This window comes from Nelusetta ayraudi, unplaced genomic scaffold, assembly GCF_046127955.1.
Source record: "Nelusetta ayraudi isolate G7.1 ecotype Tasmania unplaced genomic scaffold, CSIRO-AGI_Nayr_v1 ptg000004l, whole genome shotgun sequence".
Lineage (NCBI taxonomy): Eukaryota > Metazoa > Chordata > Actinopteri > Tetraodontiformes > Monacanthidae > Nelusetta > Nelusetta ayraudi.
Window position 1 is genome coordinate 1,855,678 of NW_027466054.1, and position 14,726 is coordinate 1,870,403.

Genomic DNA, 14,726 nt, shown 5'->3' on the forward strand with positions numbered 1-14,726 from the left:
ACAATCCACCAATTCTAATATTAGCTATTAGAGCTGATACATTCACTACATGGACTGGGTTTTCATCTGACGCGCCTCTAATATCTTCTTAATGCTTCAAGATGAGTTTGTGTATTTTGTTTCTTTACTGTCCTCGATCACATTCCCTTCATTTCAAAGATCGTAAAATCCTGTGAATGTGTTTATGTTCTTTGTTTGGCCATTATTACAAAGGTGGGGTCATGTATATGTATATAAGAAACTGCAGCGTTTGAGAGGAACAACCTCTGGGATTGACACTCTTGTCAGAAGAGGAGACGCTGCAGTGACTTGGTGGCAGAGTGTCTGACACGCTCACATCACACAGGCGCTAATGATGGTCGGCTAACTCACTCTCCGCCCAATGTCTTGGTCGGGGAGCGAGACAGCGAGACCTCTCCATTGTTATCTCTTCTTCCTCCTTCATCAGCTTGTCCATGGTCAAAGTGTGGAAGGTAATTCCAGCCAGGTCTTCACACCTTCAATATGGCTCCCTGTCCTCCACTGTCCCCCTCCCACATCTCTCCTGGCCTCCTATCTACCTATCTATCTATCTTCCCTGCGTCGCTCTCTCTCTCTGTCATTCACCCAATTCCTATCTCACTCTCTCTTTCTCCCTCTCTCCTTCCCTCTCTCCTGGCGCAAGGTGATGGAGGCGGATATGTGTGGGTCTCCAAGAGCACGCCTCAGGGATTATACAGCCGCTCGCATGAAAGATTCATGATGCTTGTCTGTGTGTGTGTGTGTGTGTGTGTGTGTGTGTGTGTGTCCATCCTTAGTGCTCAGGCACTGGCTAGAAATGGGGGATGGGGGGGTGCTGAGTGTGAGACAAATTGACGAAGCACAGCAGGGCTAACGCTCCAGCCTGCGATTATACCACTGGCTCCCTTGCATGTATTTTCAGAAGCCAACCTCTTTCATCTGCCCTGCAGAAATGGCTGTGACAAATGTTTATGACTGGAATGTAGATTTTGTTGTTGTCCAGCGAGGATGGAAGGATGGAAGTTTTTAGGAACACATTAAGTGCAGTCCTGCAACATGTTTAGCACATCAGATGGAGCCTCACTGTCCTCAATGTCTGCTACCCCTGCCCAGTTGATGGTTCCAAGAAAAAATAGATTGGTATGTGTACCAGTAGTGCAGAAACCATATTGTCATTCAAGTTGGTTCATTTTCTTCTGTCTATAAAACTATTGAGCTGGAATGGAAATAATGATTCGTCCTTTATTCAAATGTTGCATCGTCATCTCTGCGGTCGACATCGGCCGCAGGTTACATTAGCACCATAATATTAGAGACTACTGCATTTATTGCGAACTATATTGCCATTGCGACACTCGGCGTGCTTATCTCAGGAAAGCACATGGTTGTCTCATATTGTTCAGGCCTAATGTTCAGGGAGGAGAGATACGATCAAATAATCTAACGTCGTGTCTCAGTTCGAGGTCAGGAAAGCTCTCACACTTTCATGTAGGGGTTTATTTATTAACATTAAATTGATTATTAGCAGTTTAAATTCATTTAACAGAAGTTTGCCCACAAATTCGGACTAGTTGCAAAGAGTCATTTTGTAGTTTTTCCATCATAAAATAAAGTTTCAAGTTTCAAAATCAGTTTTGCAGTACATTGATTTATATGATGGAGAGTGGAACTCTTGCCACTGACATAGTGAGGTCAGCCGCAGGGGTGCCATCCACCCAGTTACAAGTCGAAGAATCATTCTAATCCTTTTTTAAGGTTGAAAAACTAAATAGAACTCCTTTAAGAACACTATCTGCACATTATACCAAATCCAGCATGTGTTGCTGTCATAATTTTCGATCACTTGTGTATGTATTAAAATGTATTATGTATTTATGTATTAAATGTAACCTAAAAGCCCACTCTATACTACAAGAGAGAAAAAGAGAGAAAAATGCATTCGGTTTAGGTTGATTCAAAGAAACTTAAAAAAGAAACTAAATTTTTAGTACTACATAAACACAGGTTACAGCCACAATTTTGGTGTTTTCAAATGAAATGTTGCAAGACCTTCACACCATCACAAAACAAGTTCAAAGAAGTGAAAAAAAAGAATGCCTCCCCTTAAAAGAACAAGTTTTTCTACATGACAACAACATTTTTCCTTGAGTAGCAAACAGAACAAAGGCTAAGGACGCACTGTGTGGCTGCGGAAAAAACTGCTTTTACAAAGTTGGCCATCACGTGCAAAGACACCGGGCAACTGCCCGACATCCCTTTAGCACTGGACAGACCTGCTCTGTACCAGAGCCCGTATCGATGTGGGATCAGATCGCTCCTGTTTTTAATTGTAGCCATCCATCTTGTTCGTGTTTTGGTGTCACATTTTCCAAACCATTAAACATTTTTTCTGTGTGTGTGTGTGTGTGTGTGTGTGTGTGTGTGTGTGTGTGTGTGTGTGTACGAGCCAGAAGAGTGGCAGTGAATTAAGGAAGCAGATGAAATGATTAGAGGTAAGTAGTATGTCCATAATTACATGTACAGTCTAGTATGGTAACTGTCACTGAACGAAAGCTACAGAAAACTTCAAGAAATTTCCCTGAACAGGAGAAAGATATTCATGTTTTTTGGTGGACATATTTTCCCTATACTGCAAAGATTACAAATGCACAAACATTATGCAGTTAAAACCTTGTGTTACTTTTCACTGAATTGGGGCTGAGTGGATGGTTATGAAATGTCTCACGGGTCTTTGTTGTAGTTGAAAGTTGTGAAAGGCACTCAAGCACAAGCCGGACCTTAGCAATCTGCTGTGCACTTAAATGCTTATTAAAACACTCCACAGAGGTCTTGTGAAAATACACAGAACTAAAAGGAAACATCTGCCAGAGACTGATACTCATCAAGAGCCAGAGCGTGTTTTGATATAGAGATATTTGTGTGATAATTTCATGCAAAACAACCCAGAGAATGGATTTCTTTTTCTTCTCAATGCTGAGTGTACTCCACTTGCACTACTGAGCAAACACACACACGCACACACATACACACAAAAAAAAACCCAGACCCTCTGCCCTTCCATGACAGGTCCGTGCCAGCAAAGACCCGCTGGCACAATCTGCAGCCTTTTCAGCCAGAGGAAGTGTGTCACAGCCAAGTGTCTTTCGGAGGAAGACAACTCTATTCATGCCTTCACCTTGGCACTCGGTGAACAGAAGCAGGGGCGGAGGGGTGGGAGGGAAAGGAAATGTTGCGCTTTTTGTGAGTCTGTGTGTGTGTGAGTCTGTGTGTGTGTGTGTGTGTGTGCAATATGTTTGTGCACTATTATTCCCTCGCAGGGCCTCCTCCCCCTCTAACTCTTTCCCCTCCCACCCCCACCTCCCTTTTCTCTCCTCGCCGTCTTCAAGCACATTCCATTATTGGCGCTTTTGATTGCATTTTAGATTAAAGCGTGGCGGTGGGGAAGGCGAGGAGAGGAGTCAGCTCGGGCCGGGACGGAAGAGACGGAGCTCGGGGATGAGCGATATCGCATAGGAGGAGCGGGGCCGGGAGGGAGCGAGGCGGGCGGGTGGAGAAGGCGCGAGGCAGACAAGCCTCTGGGGAAGTGTATTATACGGCCGTTACCCTCCTCCGGTGCGCCGACGGATGGGAGTGGCTGGGCGCCCACCATTCCGGTGACCTTGCAGGTCAGCTGGAGGAAAGCGGCATTAATCAAACTGTCGCCCAGGCTGAGGCGGATGATGGCAGGCAGCGACGCTCAAAACAAGCCCTCCGCCTCCCTCCACGTTACACTTCCTCGCCGCTCGTTGCGTCCCTGTATTTTCTGACTACGTGTCTGTTGTCGTCCACGTCGCTCCCTCTGTGCACTTTTCTTCGCGCCACAATCCACTTTGTATGCCTCGAACCCAGTGGAGTTCATGTCTAGGCCTTCATTGTCGTTGCACTTACCCCTTCCTCGATTAATACACCTCATAATACCATCAAAACTACGAAAACCTCAAAAATAAATGGTGATTTTAAGACATTAGCCAATAAAGTTTAGTAAAATACGTTATGGGAGTTAAAATAAGTTTGTCCAATAAACCGTTTCATACGACACCAATGAAACAATAACAAAACTATTCATTGAAAATAAAAGTGACCAGGTTTTTTTGCATTTGTTTTTGAGAATATACAACAGCAAAACAAGTGAACCATAATGCACGACTTTATTTACATTTTAAATTGCAGATGATTCTGCAATCTACCTTCTCCACCTTCCACCATCGGATCTCCGGGGTTAGTTGAGTCTATCTGGCTCTCACAAGTGTTTATCCGATCACAGTTCAGCATAAGACCTTCTAGCTGGCCTCAACATCGCAGACTCAAGTTCTAATTGGCTATTGCAACTCACTGTGGTCTGTTCACTTACCGCAGGCAGGAACCTGCAACGTTGAGTCTAACGGCCTCGGGCAGATTTCATAGAACCTGCCAACACCAGCAAGCTGAAATATGATTGGATCAAAACTCAACAGTAATATATACTCCCCATGATAATAGACTTCTAAATATCAGCCGCTGCCTGTGGATATGCCAGCAACATTGACATTGGATTTGAGATTCAGTGAGCCACCCCCCAGTCAGCCACTTGCTGATGCCCGAATATGAGTCTGCTTGTTTATCCGCTGTTTTGTTCCCATTACGGCTTTTCTTTTCGACAAATGGCTGGTGGGGAGTCGCGTTCAGGTGTTTCATTGTGTGCGCAAAAAGCAGGAACAGAGGTGTGAAAAGTCGGACGCCAGTCTAAATGTAATCTATTTGCATTCCCTTTTAAAGTGCTGACTTTTGCTATTCTCGCCACACTATTGGCCGTTTTGTGGTTCGCAGCAGGGTTACGGCTTCCAGCAATAATGCATTCAGCTCTCTATTTAAGGATCCATAGAGACACAACGCGACCCTTCTGAGTCAGACAAAACCGCTTGAACAACAACCACGCAATGCCAACCAGCCAGCCGCTGAAAAATAGAGTCAACAAGCCAGTGTGTGCACGTGGTGGTTCTCTGTGTCAGTCAATACAAACCAATCAATACACCCAGGGCCTCTACTGAGCAACCAGCACACGCGCGAGTGTGTGTGTGTAACTGTGTGTAAGCGATTGTGCGGGCAAGAGAGAGGTTGTGTGTTGTGAACCGAGCGATACGAGAGTGGGGGGGGTTTGCAGACGGTTTGGAGACTGGGTTAATCTGTGAGCGCTCCTCTGCGCTGATGATCGTATTGATCTGTTGAAGATCACGTGAAGGTCGTGATATGTTGTCTCCGTTTGGGCTGCCTTGATCTTAATACACTGTCTGTCCTTTGGCTGCGGGTATATTACCGCTCGTACTTCTTCATTTGTAACGGTGACATCAAATACAGCCAGAGGCAGAGCCGCAGAGAGCGGCAGGCAGGGAGGCGGGGAAGGTTCATCTTCACCCTCCGAGATGAAAGCGCGTGTTTACAAACGATCGGGACTGTGTCCTCTGCGTGACTGGAACAGGAAAACAGTTTCTAACCGGGGCCACTAATTAATGGGATGAGTTCCCACAGAAAAATGAATATGGAAGGTTCCGGGGGGTGGAGCTGGAATCTTTGATTGACACTTACCTTCCCTCTCCGCGGGTCACTATCATTATTTCAGAATGATGAAACGGAAACTAGCCTTGTTGGCTCTTAATTATTCATTTGAATCCATAAAGGCAATCAATTAAGCTTAAGTGCGCAATAAATCTGATTAACCAGTCAGTTCCCAAAACACCATAAAATCCACGCAGGCCTTATACTCTGGTAATGAGTTTGCAAGTGGGGAGGGTGCTCACTCACAAACACATACGCACATCATAAACGGCGGCGTTGAGGCTGTCCTCTCGTGTGTGTGTGTGTGTGTGTGTGTTAGATAGAGGATTTTTCTTTTTTTTTTGGGGGGGGGGTGCAATTTAATGTGTTAGCTATCGGGGATGAAAGATAAGCAGAGCTTAATGTATGCTAGTATTGTTGTGTGTGGCTTGCAACAAAATGAAGCAAGGTCATCAGGAAGAGGCTCCGAGGTAATTAAGAGATGAATTAATTATTATGAAAAAAAAAACAATGACTCAGTTTAAAGAACACTCATGCACAAGATTAGGCATTTGAAATGACAACATGGGCAATAATGCAGTGACAATGAAAGCATTCAGTCAGCCACGTCCGTCCGTGTGTGTGTGTGTGTGTGTGTGTGTGTGTGTGTGTGTGTGTGTGTGTGTGTGTGTGCGTGTGATGTGTGTGTTTTAGACTGCAGCCTTGACCTGTCCACTCCTCAGCAGCAGCACACGCGTGCATCATTTAATAGGGCCCCTCGCTCTCCATCACCGCTGCTGTATCATTCCTCATTATTCCTGGACACGCTCGTCCGCTGCCTCTTTGCATCCTACCTCTGCCCCGTGCATCCCTTCCTGCATCCCCCCTTCCCTCCCCCTGCCTCCGTCCCAAACCCCCACCCCCCAACCCCCTCCCTCGTTGGCCTTCACCTGCTCACTGTCCTCAGGGGAAATTACTAGAGCTCAGAAATGCTGTCCTACTGCACTGCAACACTCTCGCTTTGCCCTGCCTCCCATTGCCTACACACACACACACACACACACACACACACACACACACACACAATGAAAACAGGCACAACCAATAAAAACAACCCCACAAACACACACAGTCTCCCTCCACAACCCCCTCCTCTGCGCTGTACCTTTTAGCTGCTACATTCCATCCCCTCCTCTATAGAGAACACAACATCTTGTTCAAGTAATTGCTGCTCCATGTGTGAACCCAATGCTACAAAACAGGGAACTTATTCATAATGTATCTGGGTGCTTGACTGCATGACATGCGTGTGACAGGAGCTGCTTTCGCAGTACCTGCGTTGACGTGTTTTGGTGGAAACACCAGAGCCGCGACTGCGCGAGCAGATTTTTAGTGTCGGAGTCCTCCTGCCCCGAGTGATTCACTCCTCAGTCTTAATGAAGGTTAATGAAGAGGATCCCTCCTCTCCTTGTAGACGCCTGCGGCCTCAGCCACTCCTGTCGTCTGCCTGTCTTCTCCCTCAATGCGAGGCTGCAGACCTTGGAGGGCGAACAATGAGCAACTTGGCAGGCTTTTGAAACTCTTTGCTGCAGTTTAATAGGTGGGCCATTGAAGCGAGCCGCTCTCGAAAGGAGAAAGCCCGGCGATTAACGTTTCAGCTCAATCAAAGGCGCTACCAGTGAGTTTTGCCTTAACACAGCGCCACTTGAAAGGTTCTGCCCCGCAACATCCTTCTTTTATTTTCTTTCCACTCCCTCCTCTGTCAGAGTTAAAGTGATGGCGCTCTCCCTCTTGCGTGTGTCACGCCATGCCTTTGGAAATGTCACTTGGAGTGAAGTGGCAGCAGCAGCTCCCTGTCTGCATTTTGATTACTCACAATGCATAACGCAAGGATGGCGGCAGAGGATTGGGTGCACATAATCAATACTGCAACACTGACACTGCACCCCCCCCTTCACCAACACATCAGTCATTCAGCAAATTATCTATGTCTTCTTTCTGCAAGGATAAAGAACAAGAATTAAAGCTTTGATCTGGCTGTTTGAACTCGGGGCTGTCGCGACACGTGCAGATGCCGTTCAGAGTTTGTTTGGTTAATTCCATCAGTCAAATGTGAAGACGATGCTTCGAGGTTTGCCATGTAAAAATAGAAAACGGAGTGCCGAAAGTCCATTTGAGAGTGCTATAAATTCAGCTGCTCTGTCATTATTTCTGACTTGTATAGCGAGACATATTGCCAGTCGGGATTCGTTTTATGTAATTTGTCAGCGGATGCGCCTTTTATGGGCGCGTGTGATTATTAATGTTTCTGGATGGAGATACTTTCTCTCAAGGGATACATGTTTAAATGATAAAACGTAGCCACGGAGCAGACGCTTTAAATATGCATGCGCACGTTGACACACCAGTGTGGGAAGCATAAGTATCTGCGGTTTGGGGCGCGCGCACGTGCATTCTTCTGCGACTGTGTGCGCGTGTGCGTGCAAGTCTGGCAGACTCGCGGCAGCAGGCTTGAAATTAAAACCTGATGCGGAACGTGGCTCGTGATTAGACTGGAATTAAAACAAAAGGGGGAAAGAACAGAATCCTGGGGGGAAGAAGAGAGAAGGAGACGAGGAGGAAATGGCAAATGCTGTGAGCTGTGGGAGAAGACGCTGGTTGTGTGTGAGGGGAAAGGGTTAGCGACTGCATCCGCAGGGCTGCTGTTCCATCAAGACGCGAGACGCACCTTCCCCATTGGCTCGTTTCTGTCAGCGGCTTACAAAAAAATTTACCACGATTGGGGAAATTGGGGAGCGAGATAAAGAAACGTGTGAGGGACACCTCGAAGAACTGCTGCGATGAGCTGCAGATGTGAGCAGGGAGGGACGTGTGCAAGCTGAAACGCACACGTGCGCTTCTTCCATTCCTTTTTCACCTCATCGCAAAAGACGCACAATCAAAGATTGCTATATACCAAGATCATGTCAAACTGTCGGCGTTATTCAGACACAGGTTTGTCTTTCTAGTGTGGAGATTTAACATCTTTGATGACACATGAGAGCCAACCAGGGGATTCAAGCCACAAGTCGCAGATGTCAAATGATCAAAAATCATGCTTGAAGTATTTAGGGTGGTCAGATATATAGTCACAAAAGGAGGAGGTGGAGAATTTAGTAGAAAGAAAAGCAGGAAATACAATCGGGTATAATCAGTCTAGGCCAATTAATGGTAATAATGTCTTAGGCTAATGTTTTCTCCGTTAAAATGGCTACAAGTAGAAGTGAACTGTCTATCATAACCAGAGACTAGTTTGGTCACATTTACCGGTGAAATTTAGTGCAAAGACATTTCTTTAACATGTTCATATGAAAAAAATATATAATGTATTAAATATTTCAATTCTTTATGTATGAAAATAATTTTAAACAAAAACCTGCTGTCTCTCATTTTGCATTGGTTCAAGCCTAGTTTTATTTCTATATTTACTTACGACGAGTTCATTGTAAAGAAAAAAAATCACAAAACTCAAACACAAAAGAAGGTCTGGTTAGCATCTGTTTCAAAGCTGCACGTGATGTTTCAAAGCCAGACTGCTCAACCTAAAAACTGCTCATGTAGCCACTATTACTATACAGTATTCCATCAAACTGTTTACATGAGACATAATTTATGGAGGTGATCTGAGTGAACATTAAAACCCAGGCTACAATTTAATAGTATGTGATCCACAATGGACTACATATCCCTTAAGGCGTCTCTAAAGGCATTCCTCTCTGCTCTCACCTCTTTTAACCCTGAGTGTGGAACATCTGCTTTCTCTATTCACTGAGAGCGTTCTATATTAATAGCTCTGGGCATCCTGCCTTGAAAAGAAGAGGGGGGGGGGGGAGCTCCTGGCTGGGGGCCCCTGTCTCTCTCATTAGTAGTCCTTCCAAGTAATGTTTAAGAGCCCAGAGTTCTGGTGAGAGAGTTTTCACTGGTCAGCCTGCTTCTTTGTGGACTGCAGCCTTGACCCGTTCCCACCTCGCTCTGAGTGTGGGTGTGTATGTGTGTGTGTTTCGGCATGAAGCAGCCATTACCATGAGAAAAGAGTGCAGAGAATGGACAGGGGCCACATTTTCTTTCTGTGGGACAGCTGCAGATGCGGTTGAGGGCCACAAGGGCGACCTCATCCATCAAGTTGAAAAACAGCCCCAAATTAGCACCCCGTGTTGCAGAACATCATCTCACGCCAAGGTAAGTTCTTCCAAATGTCGTCTTAAGTAGGAAAAACTTGGTGGAAACGTAAGGGAATATTTGAATCCGACTGATTATTTATAAAGAAAAAAAAATACACTCGCAAGAATTACTGTACTTGCCTACAAAGTTTTCTTCACAGGTCACATGTAAGTGAAGACTTTCACTTTTACTCTGTGCAGCCTTGTTAACCTGTCAATAGGAGTTATATTACTGTCATGATAGTGTACAGTAACTATAAGTATTATATTCATGGGACATATGCTGTTATTACATCCGCTTACTCGTCTTACTCTGACTACCTAAAAGATTTCCCCCTTGGAAATTATATGTCATTATCCTACATCTTATCCTCAATAGCCTGGAGCATTGTTATAAAGTGGGGACCTTTGCAGATTGAGCAAACTGTTGTTGCATTTTTGGAAACGACCTGCACCACCTTTTTTGTTTAAGGTAGTAGTAGTTTACATTGTAGCTTTAAATCCACACAACCATTCTTGATTTTCAAGGTAATTCCAATCGATGGGAGTCCAATGTGGTCAACCTGTATCCATACTGCTGATGTGTCCAAAACACTCGTCAACCAGTATACCCAATGCGTCCTCCTCACCAGAAGCACCTGTCATTCAGCTCTCACTAACGTGGCTAATTAATCTGCATCCTTCTCAAACTCTCTGTATGCTAACTTTTTCCAGCGCTAACTTTCGCAGCTGCCTTGTAGAAACATAGTGTTAGTGCACATTGTTTTAGGCAACGAGTTGGACCGTCGCATCCACTGTTCACTTGGATGCCACTTTATCAGCAGTGTAGAAATGTCATGTTGTTTTTTTCCTGGTGCTTATTTCTTACATTGGTGTCTGAGGTTTGAGTGAAAATCTACAAAAAAAAAATTGCAAATGGAGATTAGGATGAGAAGTGTTATGATGAATTATGAACAGTGTTAATTAAAAAATAGTGGTAATTTGTGTATGCATATTTTGCTATCAAACAACAGCAACAAAGAAAATGATGATGTACATTATTCCAATGTCAGTTTCAACGCTGTCTTCCAGCTCATTTCTTCCTTGATGGAAGCTTTGGGCTCTTTTAACAGAGTCATCCTCAAACACTCATACCAGCGCCCATTTGTTTCCGTCCAGTACAGGCTGCATGCCTCGGCAATTACCTCGGAAATATGATCGGGGAGCCTGTCACTCGTCTTGCGCCGTCCTGCGGGTTCGGCTCGGTGGGAGGGAGAGAGGGGCGGGCTGGCTGGCGGTGGGAGGAGGAGTTTGGAGCCGCTGTTTGGTTGGTCGAGGGTGACGTATGTGGATCCCACTTCCTGGTCTGTGCGCTCCCGAGGAGGAGGAGGAGGAGAGGGAGAGACTGCGGTGTTGTTAGTTTGAACAAAATGGCTGCGAGACCGCTGTCAACGGGAGCTCACTGAACGCCTGCCATGACTGTCTGGATCCTCACAGAATGTATTTCTCCGGAGTCGTTTCTCACGTTGCATTCGCGGTAGCCGGCCCCTGGCTAGTCGTCCTCCTGGCGACCTAAAACTAACATTTCTTTTTTTGCACTTTAAAACAAGTTGGCTGGCTGGCTGGCTGGCTGACTGACTGGCTGGCCGTCGGCTTGCCTCCAATACGCAAGAACTCATCGGCGATATATATATTTTTTTTTCTACCCGGTCGACGCCATCTATCCCTGACGTTATATTTACCTTTCATCATTTAGCTGCTTTCAAAGTTCGTTTGTTTTTTGTTTTTTGTTTTTTGTTTTATATAGTGGTGCTTCGTCCCTCTCCCCGACTCCCATTATATTGTGACGTTTTAACAATTTTTTTCCCCGTCGAGTCTAATTTCATACTGTACGTTTATTAATTTTCTTTTTACTTTTTTTTTCCGTTCGAAGCATTAATTAGCGCGACTTGCTGTGTGAGATGTGTCTGACTGACTAGCCGTTGTTTACCTCGGTATCTTCTCACCAAGCTGCTTCAGCGGCGGCGGCGGCGGCAGCAGCGGTCGGCTTAATCTGCCAAGTCTGACTTCAACTGCAACTGAATCTCCGCTCCATCTCTTTTTTTACGGGTAACTTGAGCAATTTGGCATTGGAGAATGCCCCTTTTGCCATCTTTTTCTGCCATGCACCGACTCTTCAAAGGAAGCTGCCAAAGCTGTTAACGCGAGGTGAGTTTCAAATATGCTGAATTTCTTTAGTGCGAGCGATTTCTAAACGTCATGTGTGATGTGTGGTTGATTAAATATAATAAAACGATAAATAATGCGATAAAGTGATCACTGACTAGTCCTAAGGACTCATCGAATAAGTAAACCGATTGCAATTTAACCGTTTATCTGATACAATCAGCTCTTCTAAGTGTCTCATAAACCTCCTAAAACAATGTGATAAGAACGCCTCATCGCTCCTCATGTCATTCATATTTGTGTCTCTGGTGCTAAGAGACGTGTTATAAACCACAGTCTGTGTAGGGAACACCCAAACAACCCGTTTGTGTGTTTTGGGTGGTGGTGGTGGGGAGAGGAGGGAGGGGAGGGGGGGGGGGGGGGTCCCCTGCCAATTTTAGGGATGGATGTGTGATGAGATGAGAACCACAAGTCTGACCTATCGGAGGTGTTCTCCCACGTGCTGCTTTTGAGTGTTTGTGCCATGTGCAGTGGTTTTATATGAAAATGCTTGGCAACTTTTTTGTGTTATATCATCACTCCTCCACCATTGGCTGGGTGGACCGGCGCACACTCTGTACATGTGAGTGTGCGATGTGGGGGTTTCTCCGACTGGTGAATCCACAGCTTTGCCTCCCCCCCACCCCCTATTTCCAGACGACAATGCCATTCGGGTAGACATACCCGGGCAGACGCTTCCTCGGGGTTTTCTCCCAGTTTAAATGTGAATTTAACTGAGAATGGAATGCTCTTCGGTGCTCTTTGGTCGTTTGTTGTCTCTGCACATCGTGGGTGCAGTATTTTACGTCCAACACTACAAAGGTCCGTACTCGCATTTTAACCCTGATGCATTCCTTTGTCGCCATTCTTTTTCTGTTTCATGGTCAGCGGTTAAATTTGCAACCGTGTATCACATTGCGTATCTTGCACATTACCGTGCATTCCTGTACACTAATTTCGAGTACATTATTAAACCGAGCCGTCCTGTCTCTCCTCCCTGCCTTTCCTTATCCTGCGGCGTGGCGAGAAAGCCCGGGATTCTGATTGAACTGTCGCCTCGCATTGCGTCTTCCCTTCCTGCATCCTGTCCCCAGGCACTGGAGTATGGCTTTTAATATGTTCTCCCCATGTCTTAATTGAAGTACATAATTTCCCGTTCAATTTTAACCCCCCCCCTCCTCCTCAACCCCCTCCTCTCCCGTCCTCCCTCTACACTGACATCTCTGTCTTCACTGCCTTATCTCTATCGTCACACACCAGTGAGGTGATGAAATGAAAAATGTGCATTAGCAGTAGAGACACACACATGCATGTGTGTATGGTGCAGAGGCAAATTTTTCCGAGCATGCGAGGGCATTCATCCACAGTCGTGCATGCATTCTGTCGACGTGCCCTTGTCTTTGTCACCCTATTGAAGCCATGTTGTCAGAAAATATTGTTTGCTTGCATCCAGGTCCGTCATAGAATTCTCTTCAGGAATGCTTGTCGACAGTGTGAAGCCATTTGTGTCTTAACTCAAAGCCAAGGCAGTCGGTTAATGCCCTGCAGTTAGCCAGGTCGCAAGCTGCCTCCCGCTTGCATCAGACACCCCAGCTGACTCAGACATGTGCACGCACACAGGCACGCACACGCACACACACACACACACACACACCGTACACGGCCCTTTTTTATATTCAGGGTCAAGGGTCCTCTCAAATGCACGCCCATCTTTCCAGAGGGCTGAGCAGCACACAGTAGGGATGGTGTAAGGATGTTGCTGGGGCCCTTCGGTGCGTGCGTAGAAAAGTTGCAAATGGAAGAAAAGAAATACTCCAGTGTTGTGTGAGAAAGGTAGAATTAATTTTACGAATGTTGTGTTCACGTGTCACTCAAGGGATAAAAAGAACTTGGGTAAATGTTAGTTATTTGAGTATTTGGTCGCAAGAAATGCAGTGTTAGAATGAAGATGTTGTGTCTGCATTGGTAAATTTGTTGACATGTAAATGTCATTGCTGATTTAAACCTTGAAGTGTTGGTTTGTTTTCCCCTTGTGCAGAAAGATCTCACAGAGTCAGAAATTTCTCTTTTCTCTCTTGTGTGTGTGACCTCAGTGATTTCTGCTTTTGCCATGTTGGCACCCATAACCCGTGTTGGATCTGGATCCATCCTGCCTCAAGGCAGTTGGCACTCAGGCATTGAGTAAAATGAATTGCATGAGGACAACCCTGGGAGTAGCACTTCCTTATTGCCATGGGGACAAAGTCATTTGTTCCAAGGGAAGTCCATGCCTCCTTTACCTCGTCTGACCCTGCACAGCCCAAACACGACAACCTCCCAGTCTGATTGCCATCGTTAGCCTGGTTTCCAAATGTACCTCTGAATAGCTGCGGCCACAAACAAAGGCTTGTAATACTTAAGCGTTTAACCATTTAATCTAATACCTTTCCCACTGAAAAATGAATGGTTATCCCTTGTTAGCCCTTGCATTGTTAATCCTTGCCCAGTTACACCTCTTCCCTGCCATTTTTTCCCCTTGTCATTGACCTTTACTGTGGATAACATGAAAAGCACTGCTGCACGGTGCCGGACCAGTGCTAACGCACCGACCGTAACGTCAGCTGGATTTGTTTAGCAGCTGCTAAGATTAAAATCGTTTTGCGCGTTTGATTGAGAGCCAGCCAGGAAGGAGCAAACCAAACGTTTACGAGGGTGTGAAGAACAACAGCAGAGATGCGTATCCAGGAAGTCGAACGTTGCAAACTTCAACAGGCGCGTCACTTGGCCTCCTCATTGCCTCGTTCGACACAATGT

At 45.6% G+C, this 14,726-nt stretch overlaps 1 protein-coding gene across 4 annotated transcripts in view; it reads left to right on the top strand.

The window, feature by feature from the left end:
• Positions 1-11,093: 11,093 nt before the first annotated feature.
• Positions 11,094-14,726, top strand: part of tnrc6c2 (trinucleotide repeat containing adaptor 6C2) — a 45,379-nt gene continuing 41,746 nt past the window's right edge. For 3 of the 4 annotated variants that reach the window (XM_076043056.1, XM_076043070.1, XM_076043062.1), the window contains exon 1: positions 11,094-11,936. The gene's annotated coding sequence lies outside the window, so the exon portion shown is untranslated. The remainder of the gene's footprint in view (positions 11,937-14,726) is intronic. The other variant, XM_076043078.1, reaches the window with a different exon arrangement.